This window comes from Arctopsyche grandis, chromosome 3, assembly GCF_051622035.1.
Source record: "Arctopsyche grandis isolate Sample6627 chromosome 3, ASM5162203v2, whole genome shotgun sequence".
Lineage (NCBI taxonomy): Eukaryota > Metazoa > Arthropoda > Insecta > Trichoptera > Hydropsychidae > Arctopsyche > Arctopsyche grandis.
Window position 1 is genome coordinate 9,505,952 of NC_135357.1, and position 12,659 is coordinate 9,518,610.

The following is a 12,659-nucleotide window of genomic DNA, read 5'->3' on the forward strand; positions in this document are numbered from 1 at the left end:
CGATGTAATGTCCGGACAGTAGACTTTCCTGGTAGAATTGACTAAAGCAGCACCAATATCGGGGTGCACTGCAATAAACTCATTAGTTTTGTACAATTAATTGGGAAGGAGAACATCTAGATACATACATATGTATGACGGAGCTGTTATAATGGCTACCGCAGTCAAAGAGTTTAGTAGCAGGAGTGGTCTTACAATGTTTTCAACTCATGTTTTGTGCATAATCATTATGTGCAATTATGTCAATTGGTACTTATGTACAAAAGTTTAATCATAGATGTCGCCTTGAAAAACCTACAGTGGCACCTATGGTCGGTGTTAATATACATATAATGGATAAAAATACGTAGACACTTCTGTGGGCTCAATGTTTTGAAAAAATATGACTGTATGTTTCTCTTTTTACTAACCTCTTATACGTGTCACATGGTTTTCGTTTAAGTGGTTTTTTATATCTCTTATCTCTTATCCGATCGTTTTCATACTTTATTGCTCATTAATAAATAAACGTAGGTACATATATTGAAACATCATTGGGTTTTAGTTATATACACTTTGGGTTTTAGTTATATACACTTTGGGTTTTAGTTATATAACGTCAACTAAAAAGCATTTACATATATGTATGTACATACTGCTTATTATACCTACATAAGACAAGTCATTAATAAAGAAATAGATAAAGAAATTAATTAAATTAGTTCGAATTGTAATTGAAAGAATGGACGATGTTTTTATTAAATTAAAAAAACAAAAACCACAATTTCCGAAAAACAAAATGTATTAAAAAAAAGTCGTGACGTGTAGTAATTTGAAAATTTACTGTCAAAATTTTTATAAAACCTTATGCACTTTGTATTTTCGCTAAAGCAAACTCCACTTTGCACTTTTTTGTTTTCCCTATAGACTTTCGCCACTACCGGCACTACCAAAAATTTCCACTACCGGTATTAAAAATCACAAAAGTAGTTGTGACAAAAAAAAAACCAGATAGATCATACATGCAAATACATATGTACATACATACAAACACAACTATTTTCAAAATTGTACATAAAACACCCAACACTTGCAGAGTGCTTATTTGCCGAAGGTATTAGTTTTCGGAGGCGAAACACGAAGTTTCGGTATTAAATAATATCCGGTAGTGTGCTAGGAGCCGGGGAATAAATATTTATTAGTCCATAAAGTACAGTTCGGTTTGAACACAGGTGTTCCGGCTTAAGGTTTCAACGACTTAACCCTTTGCGCTCTCGCTTTGTTTGCGCAAACATTCGCGCTATCGAACCTATTTGCACGTACACAACACAAACGAACCCCGTGTCGTATAACATTGAAATACAAAAAAGGAGAAAAAAATCCTTTTACACCGATGCGATGCCATATAAAGAAGAAAGTCTCCACGCACATAAACGTGTTCATAATATATGTATGTACCTACATACATACATACATATGTATGTATGTATGTAAGTACACACCTTCGCGATGTTTATATGCTCGTATTGCAAGAGCTTGCACACGACTAGTGCGAACCCAACCCTAGAGTACACTTGCAGGGCAGCTCAACCGTGGGTCGACGAGCCTCGCGAGACTGTTTAGCCCGTCAGCCGTCGAGTGGGGCGGTCTTCGCGACCGGAAGCTGCTGATACTTCCGCATCCGCCGCGAAATCGCAGATGAAACGCGCTATATTATTCAAGGCTCGTTATCGCCGAACCTTTCCGGACCGTTTCTCGGGAGGAAATCTCCCGATTTGGCGGGTATCTCTCGAGATTATTTAAATTATTAAACCCTAATTCTGTTAATTTCGACCGTGTCCATTTTCTCGTGAAAATGTGGCGAATTTGATCGCTCGCACTGTTTCCGATTCGTGACGCAATTATCTCGGGCAAGATATATATGTACATATATACAAAGCCAGCAGCATAGCTTGGTCGTTAAGCTTCTGTTTAGCATCGAGAGGCGCCGGGTTCGATCCCATGTGCTGACCTTGATTGAAAAGATTTTTCTGTAGTGCTGCTGTATATCTGTAGTGCTGTAGTGCTGTATGAAAAGAGTATATCTGTAGTGCTGCTGGTCAGACCTGGATATGTGTGACTCCAGGTCGATCGTTTCCTATTAGAGTTTGCCAATTTTCTCTGATTTCATTGTTGAAACGGTTCCCGGCAAAATTGGCTAAATATCCTTCCTACCTACTATGTCACCACTATTTGAGATTGATTAATGTACAATAAAATTTATGTACAATTCATAGATGTCTCGTTAATTTGCGAGTTTTTCAGTGTCTCGTAATTCAGCGACTTGTATAATAAAAATAAAATGCTGCAATGTTTGTAATTGGTCAGGAAGACGCATTGGGGTTACTTGTAAGGCCTTCCTGGTATATACATATGTATGTAAAAAATAAATAATAAAAAAAAATGTTTCTATACATACATTTGTACAAAAGACGCTCAAAATAAATGATAGAACATCTGATGATTTTACATCTATTATATAATTTCGATAGAGACTTTGTATGTAGCATTGGTTGGTTGGTTCGTTCATAGACGACTCGTTCGATTTATAAATAATATATTATATGTATATCCTTATAACATATAATATATTATTTATCAAAAAAAATCTGTAAATTTGAGTACATACATATTTGTGTACATATGTATGTACAATATGGTATTTTGAACTAATGATTTTTACTAAATTTGACCCATTTCATTCAAATATGAAAAAAATATTTTTTTTAGTTTGTAATTATTATACATATGTTATTTTTAAATACGTCAATTAATTATGTGGCGAATTTTCTACATACATATATATTTTTACACTTTTTTTGTAATATTGTGAGCTCATTTCGCTAATTTTTCAATTAACCACGTTAACGGTTGTTTTTCAATCTCAATTTATTTTTTTATTTTATCTGAACGTAATAATTCGAGTGATAAATGATTTCCAATAATAATATGAGATGTTCTAGGCGGGGTTGCGCATAGCTCGTGAGCGAGTGAGATGAAATGATGCACTTGCTTGATGATTGATATGAAAAACCAATAATTTTAAACGTGGTAAACTAGAAAATTAATTAATTAATTACAAACTAACAAAAATAATTACCATACGTGAATTAAATGGGTCAAATTTGGTAAAGATTAAATATTTAAAGCAATTAAAATCCCAATCCGTATTGGGGAAAAACTTCCGACTATTGAATCCAATACTCTCTATTAGCAGAGCAATACTAGATTTTAAGTTAAAGACTGCAAAAGCCAAAAAACTGAAAAAATCGCGAATTTTTCTAAACATCCATATCTCAAAAACTGGAGCAAACCAACAAAAATCATTGTCATATTAGAATTCAATGGGTTAAACTTAGTAAAGATTGATTAGTCTCGATTCCGGGATTATTTTTTTTTGTGGCTCAGTGTTATTTCATTTTCATATACATATGTACATATGTATGTATGTATGTTTTTGCTCTAAATTTAAAATCTAACTAATGAAAATTTTAAAATACACCGTCATGAGATAAAAGCCTCATCACACATGTTATTATTTTATTTTTGAATGTACTAATTCAACAAGTGTGAACAAGTATAAGGAGGTTTCTTATGAACCCAAATCAAGCATACGTCAAGACAAATACAACCTACGTACGTATGTACATACATATGTAGGTTTGAAATCATGTGATCGTATAAATAAATAATAAAAAAAAACTAATAATCCTTGCAAAATACGAATTCACACATTCGTAAATTCGATATCGAATAGAATCATAAACCATTAGTCACCAATCACCCGCCCACAGTATGGCTTTCATATTCATAAAACTTCCATAATACACTATAATTCTTGCAGCTATGCGTGGAACTCATATTAAAATTGCAACATATAGGTTTTCAGCACAATTTCGACGGCGATTGTGCAATTGCTCGCAATTAAAATTCCCGGCGAAGTTTCCCCCGTTGCATTGCAGTGCAACAAGCGTTGCATCTACAACAGCTGACATGCATATATGTACATATTACATACATACATAAATTCATACATGCATACATACACACGCGTTTATATGTGATACATACGTGTATAAACATACAAGCATATATTTGAACGGGGTCGTAATCCGAAACCATATAATTAAATTTAATGGTCGAGTTTCGTGTTTCGCACGCGGTATTTATTCCTTTCGAAAGGAATTAATTCCAATGCTTCTCGCGTAATTGATGAAAACGTATCCCATCTCGTGAGTGATGTAGTGATGGAATTGTTGTCGAAATAAAATACATACAAACATACATACATAAGTACGTATGTAAGAGTTTTAATGATCACCATCGACATATTGTAAGTATACGCAATGAAATGCATATACCAGTAATTACTGTCAAAAGTATGCTTAGTAAAATATATGTATTGCAATTATATACGTACATTAGTTGATAAAAATCCATAGTAAATATGTATATGCAGAAAATAAAATTATAATTATGTTTATGTGTATTATTGAAATAACTTACAAGCGATCGGTTTAACTGTCCACTCGAGTTCTGAAACAAAAATATCATTATTAATTTATTATTAAGTACATACTTAATATGAAATTTTGAAGAAGATATGTATTATAAATCTAATATATATTTTCGAAAGAGACTTTGTAACTATAGTTGGGTGGGAAACGAAAATAAGTCAAAGTTTCCATGACGACAAATAAATTCGCCCCGGCCCCGGGGGGCGTCAGGGGCGCAGGCGCCGGATTCTGGTATACATATAATTTCGAAAGAGACTTATATATGTTTGTTAGTCCTTGACAGTCAATTTAATAAAAAAAACAAATGAATATTCAAATAAAATTATATAAAATAAAGCTATTCAAATAAATTTAATAAAATGTTTACTATAAGGTTAGTTATGTTTAAGCGGTTTATATTACAAAAACCGAGCGAAGCCAGGTAAAACCACTAGTGAAATATATAAGTATTTTATACATACATATGTATGTACATATGTACATGTTTATATATGTCGAAAATTCATTATTTATCTGACTGGTGTATGAATATATTTCAGAACGAGTCTAAATAACAGTTGTCAAAAAATAATAACTAAATCGAAAACAAATTTAATTAATAAATAATAACTAAATCGAAAACAACATTACAATTGGCAGTATTAATATGCCATTTTAAGTCTAAAATTATTTTAATCACTTTATCAATAAATCATCTATTCTAAATCTATTTGCAGGCTGCCGTGTATGTTTTTAAATATTAAATAAAATAAAACAGATTCAAATGTTATATGTATTTTAAATTAGAAAAAGGAATATACAGTTGTAAACTTTTCATGTTAAATAATCTCAAGGAAAATGCTCTTCAGTAAATTTTCATTACTTATTGATGCAAGAAAATATGGCTCTAAAGTTTTGTATGGAGCCTCCCAACAATCAGATAAAAAATGAAAAATACACACATACATTGTATTATAGCAGCGGAAAAATCTTAACAACAATCTGCCGTCATGAAAAACCGAACCACAAGCCTCCACTTTACGATATTCACTAATCTTATCTAACTACATAATCCAACGAACAGATGACACAACCAAAAACGAAAAAAAAACAGCAACAACAAGTAAACAAATTTAGCTTTCGCAGTACATTGTACATACGTAGTTAGTTTGATATTATAGACATTTTCCAAACAGAGAATGCGAACTTACCGACACACGCACGAGGGCAAAATTCTATCGGAAAAGCGTTATTGCTCGAGAAGAGCTCACACACGAACAAAACGATAACTATAATGGTAAAATTTGCACAAATCATGCGCAAGTCGATCGGGAAAAGCGATCGAATCGTAAAAGCAAGTGCCTTGTTGCTACCAAGTCGATATACCTATCTACGTACATACGTACGAACGTCGTAATATTTTCCGCGAGAGCACTCTACACACTCGTGCATATTATTAACGAAGGTAACGGGGGAGGAGGGATTGGGGGGTTGGGGTGGGGGGGGGAATCGTAAAAATTTAAGGTCAACCATAAAAGGAAAAATATTTATTCGCGCGAATTTCGCACGGAAGATCTGCCGAGGGTTGGGTGGCCGAGGATGGGGGGGGGGTAGGGTGGGGGGAGGTAGTGGAAACGTTCATAAAAGTATACGACGTCGTAAAACCATATCATTTTTTTGCCACGTGTACTCGTAAGCGTCACTTCGGGTATGAGCAAAATTGACTTACTGATGACTTTGATATATGCACTAGTTCGATATGAGTTGAACTTTAACCCACATATGATTTTCAATTTGAACACATTTCTTTTGTATGGATAACCTTAATAAAATTTCTTAGAAATACCTACGTATATATATATTTATCATGTAAAAGTGCCACTATAAAATGTACGGTATTTTTTAGTACAATTCAGACAACTAGCGTGATTATAAGCTTTGCTACCAGTTTAGAAATTGACTGTCAAAAAGTGCAGATAATTTTGTACATGCAACAAAAGCTAGCACGCACAATATACGCCATCGCGATCCTTGGCAAAACTCATCCTCTGTAGTGTTTTTGGTGATATTTCAAATCCCTAAAAATAATTTATAACACAACCATATATTATCTTAATACTGGCATGGGTTTCACAATAATTCTCTTATTTGAAGATATGTAGCAGAAGCTTGTCGAAATAATGAGATCGTACGAATTAACAATGACATGAAAATACGTCCAACACAGCTTGAATCTACCTAGGCATACCGTGCCAAACGATTAAAGATGGTACACAGAGTAGTACGCGGCACGTGTTTTTATTTAACAGTTTGCACAAGCAACAAAAAAACGCTAGCACGCCTTATCTATGCCATCTCGAGCCTTGGAAAAACTCACCATCTGGAGCGTTTTTGGTGATATTTCAAATCCCTAAAAATAATTTATAAAACACCCATATATACTAACTTGAAAAAACTGCATGCTATACATACTATTCCGTTAGTTACAGACATTACTAACAAACTAACCAGTAGATTCTATGACAGAATCACCAATAACCATACTAACACACTTGTGAAGAGTCTCAGTGATTACAAAAAAATGTCTATACCTTTCAGGTATAAACACAGATTACCTAAACACAATCTGCTTTAGGTCGTCGACTTTAGAAAGTCTTTAATTAATAGATGTATTATGAGCATTTATGAGAATTGTAAATAGGTTTTTCAGTTTTTTCCTATTTTGCTGTAAATTAGCATTACAATAATATAATACTATGATTACTAACAAAATTAAATTAAAATTGTAAAATAGAAAATAATCAGTAGATCAGTAGCTATTAAAATAGATATAAGATGTATTGTGAACATAATTTAGTAATAATAAAAAGCATACGGAGTACGAGCATATTACACTATTTTTTTTTTCAGAACTACCCATTGGATTTCAAAACGTTGAAAGCAAATAGTTTTATTGAAAAACCTGTCAAGAATAATTAATTAAAGAACAAAAAAATACTGTCAAGAGCTTGTATCAAATTAAAGAATGCGACAATCTCTCGACTCGTTATTAAAGTATTCACTATATAACAGGACCAAAAAAATGTATTTAGCAATGAATTAAATCGGCTGAAACTTTAAAACGTTCGGGTGTAAAATATCGTGTTCACAGAATCCCTGAATTTAACGCAGTACATATAAAGCCCACCGTGAACACGTGAAAATATACGACGAATACGAACATTAACTCGAATGATAGCGTTTTACACGAGAGTGTGCATGTACACAGTGCAGAGAACGTACCGTTTACCGGAAGAATTTTTTCTCCCCAGAGGTTCCCAAGCTCGGGGCCGCGCCGGGAGCGGCGGCTGTATTTCACTGTCGTCGGAGCGTTTTTCCCGGTCGAGAAACGGGGCTGTAAATCAGTTTCCTGTATTATGTGTCGGCGACAGGACCGGCTCGAAATTTCACGGCCGTATTTCATGTCGGGAATGTGTGTCGCACATGTGAAATTAGACGCCGCAAAATTGTAGAATTTCCTCGGAAAAGTCCCCGAATGAAAACTTTCGACCCCGTCTTACCATCCCGATGCCCATAGAGCACTTTCCACATATGTACGTACACGTGTTTTAATTTCTGATTTGATGTCAATTTTTAAATAAATAATCTTTGGCGTAGAACGATGTCTGATTGCAAGGGTACATATTAGTTGTATCCGTGACCCTTAAAATATATCCAAACTATGTAACTTTCCCATAAAAATAGCACTACAACCAACCTTCATAAAACGCGTTGAATTGATTCAACACGACGTTTATAAGAAAAAATAAGATTTTCCATTCTCTTAAGAACATATTTAGTTCATTAAAGGGTTGAATATTTTTGTATTATCGTTTTAAAATAAAGTATCTATTTATTTACTATAATTAAGCCATAGTTAAATAACAGATATAATCCTATAGCTAACCTATAATACACCAATAAAATAGAGGGAAAAAACTAGCTGTTCAGCTTGTGAGCTGTGAAGGGGCAGTAGAAAGACATATTTCCAAAGCTAGCTATCATCGCTTCAGTCTGACACAAGATTCCAATGTATTTTTTACATACCTCTTTTACGTTTCACATGGCTTTCATGTCAGTGATCATTTTTATCTCTTATCCGATCGTTTTCATACTTTGCCATATTGCTCATTTTGGTCATCAATACACGTTAATGTATCGTCTGCCATTACGTTGGAGATAAAATATCGTATACAACGCGTCCAACCTGTTCGCCTTGATACGGCGATATAAGATTTTAATTGTTTAAACGCCTATAATTCACTCTATATTTTATGAAATTTTCTCTATTGGTTCTCGTTATCTCTAATATATAAATATTTATAGTTTCAACTCTCATATGTATATATAAATTTCAAATTTGGCGTGTAGCTTCTTGTAGGGTAATACACGATATATATTGATTTATGGCCAAAGATGTCAAATCTGACATTTCACGGCTAAAAGTATATCTCTTCACGGAGTTTTACCTGCGAGATACATAAGTATTCAATAAGAAGTTATGTTGTATCTAATTGTTAATATGATTTACAATAAGCTTACATACATTTAGTTTTTTACAATAAGCTTACCTACATACAATTAGTTCAACATCTACCCATAACCTCAAATTGCATTGTTTATTTCTCCAAACCAAACTTTCTAACCAATACAAGCTACACATGTACACAGATCAAACAGTGATAGTTTTATTTTTAGTTATCAGCTGATTTAATTTTTAATGAGTTCGATAACGATTAAACTCCTCTAGATTTAGATCGGAAACATTAACTTAATTCAATGTTAGCTAACCCCCCCATATGTCGATAAAATATCAAAGAAATGTATGTAGACTAAGCTAACGGAAATAATCTGAAAAAAAGCTTGTAAAAAACAGTTAAATTAAATTAAATATAAAAAAAAAAATAAACATTAAGCATGACAATAATGTAAAGTAAAGAACAAAAATACGTTTAAAAAATAGAAAATTAAATATGAAAAAATTACATGTTAGAACACATTTCATATCTTAAACTATGTACATAAATAATCCCACGACCAGATTGGCATATTTTAGATTGAGCAAATCCAAGTTAACAGAAATCTGGCCGAGAAACTTGATGCCCCTTGCAACAGGCGACGAAACTATCAAATTGGTACGTGCCCCAGTAGAAGAGAAAAAACTGCGGCATCTAATATACCTGGGTTGACAAAGACCACTGATGCTCAATTCGGCAAGAATTTGAGGATTGTTCACCAAACTAAATGTTTCCCGAATATACACTACGATTGTATGTGTACATAAAAATGAAAAGAGGTACATATGGAAAATGTATGTTTTTTGCATGGGATAACTATGGAGGTTTAAAAAAATAAATATTGTAATTGTCAGAAATTCAAAAGAATGTGGAAAGGTACATACATACATACATATATATGCTCATTTTTACGCGGAGTGTGCGGGAATAGAATGAAAAGGGCTGTGTATGCTGGAACCGCTAGCGGCAATACTCTCGGATGTGGTTCATGCGTCAATTCCTTTCCAAAACCACTCGTTGACATATCAACGGGGAACAACACTACTTTTGTATATTAATAATGACGCTTCGTTACAATATCACTGAGCAACAAAAAATATTCAAAAAAGGTACATTTTTGACTTTTAAAATTCGCTAGATAATTAATTATAAGTATTTTAAAGCAATCAAAAATTCCAATCAATAGAAAAAATATCTAAAATAAAATAAATTCATTCCAAAACTAAAATACATTAAAATTAATAACTTAAAAAATATATTAAACTCAAACTGACATGACCCAAATCCGACCACATCGAAATTTCAACTTGCTGCAGCAGAAACTACGCCCCTATTGAATTTAATCACTTACACCGTAAAAGACCAATCCATTTAAAATATTCCAAACGTTCAACCAACACACACACACACACACGTATGCACAATTGTGCACTTGCAGCGAAATGCAGTGCGCTTTTGAATCCGATGCAACTCCGCGAACGCAACACCCCCTACACCGACGCGACCCTCTCTTTAGATCGGCATACCGATAAAGTTAAGCTTGACATTCTGTTAACAATCGCATTTAAGGCCGCGCAAGGGTTGCAACTCGCACAGAATGCCTCTTAATCGAGTGCAGTTTCCTTTAATTATAAACCCCATTGTTTCGCCCGACGCGACGGCCGGGAAGCTTGCTGGCTGGAGCGCGATTCTCCGTTCGAGCGAACAATCTTATCGATCACGACGACGGGCAACGGAGTTTTGCACGGCTCGATTTCGCTCAAATTATTATTATAAATATATTTAAATGGCGGTAAGTCGTAAGCCTCGAACACGGAGATTTTGTCGGGCGTCAGACAAAAAGGCATTTCAGCGAAAGCAAAGTCCCCGTAAGGCCCTCGTAAAGTGAATGCGTATTCGTAGCTCAAACAGAATCGTCGTAAGCCCAAGGACCCGCAACCCTGAGGCTTTTGCGAGCTCCGCATCAAAGCCTTTACAGCCTTCGTTGATTAAAAGGGTTAGGGAAAAAAACCAGACCGCATTCGAGGTAAAGCCGGCCGCAAACACAATGCCCTCATAATGCTCTAATTGAGACACATTTAACGCAATAAATTTGCGTAAGCGAACGCGTGAGCGTCTCTTGTGAACACCACGTGAACTAAAACAACCCTCTAGTCAAACTATAAATAGTTTGAAGTCATAATTTATATATGAAAGAACAACTTATCTATCCGAAAAATTATATATGAAGAGACATATAATTATAATGACAAATTCAGTGCGTGTGCGAAGTTTGCGATGCACACAGGCACTATACGTAAAAGGCGCCCAAAACTATTGAAACAATTTTTTTTAGATTAAGTTACGTCATATCCAATATGTCGGCATAATTAGTAGCCATGCTAATTGGTGCTACTTCTACAACTCTAGTCTACCTAGAGCAAAATTGGGTAGAATGAGGCGGTTAAAGCTGTCGTCAAGATACAATAGTAGCCCTGAAAAGTTCCTGTTGGCGTAGTTTAAGCCTTTTTAACTTTTTTAAAAATTACAATTGGACAATATCTAAACAGTAGTTTGAGTGAGTATTTTTTTCATTTTTCTAAAAACTAATACACATGGCCTGTTTAAATTATGACACTTAAGGCTCTCACAGGCTAACATTGTCGAAATATTTGAAAGAAAACATAATTTTAAACCGATTTTAGTTCTGTGTTCAATACAAATATATGTATGCCATAAATGAATTAACATCGACATATTTTAATTTAATTAAGTATAACGTTACAATTCAAATTAAGATTTAATAAATTTTAACTCAACCCAAATTAATATATTAAATCACAAATACTGTATATCTAGTATTATATTAGTTAAACCCTTTATAGCGATAAATTTAATTACTGAAAAATATGTCGGAAATAATCATTTATTTTATTTTACTATTCATTCAATCGGACATGTAAACTCGCTTTTAAGCGACGAGTGTACTAATACAGATCAAGAAACACTAGATTATATACAAATACATAATTATACATTTTTACATTATATACAACATATACGAGTATGGTCAAACATTGCAAAGTACCATTGCAAGCATTTATACAGTACGATAAATACAATCAATGCAAGTATTTATACATAAGTAAAATGCGAATTCCTACAAAAATCAACCACAGTGACATTTTTTGCAGCATTTTATTATACAAATCGGCGAACTTCAATAATAACTTGAAATTTGCAAAAGGGATAGGAAAGGAGCTGTCAATTTTACATGAACCGTTTCAATGAAAATCAGAAAAATTGGAAAACTATGATAGGAAACGATTGATCTGGAGTTACAAACCAAATTCTGGCCAGCAGCTACTAATAAGACTCGAGCCGTGACCACTCTGCTCGAAAACATAATATGCTAGCCACTAGTCCACGCTGCTGGATATTTTACGTGTATACATATGCTAAAATGACCACAAGCCAATGACTATCTATTATATAGGTTTTTCATTCCAAATTGACCCTTTTTCATTTCAAATTGACCCTTTTTCATTTCAAATTGACCCTTTTTGTTTTTAATTGACCCTTTTTTATTTCAAATTAAACCTTTTTCATT

General features: G+C 33.7%; 1 protein-coding gene across 1 annotated transcript in view; it reads right to left on the bottom strand.

Annotated features, from left to right (window-relative positions):
- The window catches only part of Sema2a (Semaphorin 2a), a 512,925-nt gene that overhangs the window by 370,443 nt on the left and 129,823 nt on the right, over positions 1 to 12,659 (bottom strand). Inside the window, exon 3 of the mRNA XM_077428031.1 lies at positions 4,525 to 4,554. The gene's annotated coding sequence lies outside the window, so the exon portion shown is untranslated. The remainder of the gene's footprint in view (positions 1 to 4,524; positions 4,555 to 12,659) is intronic.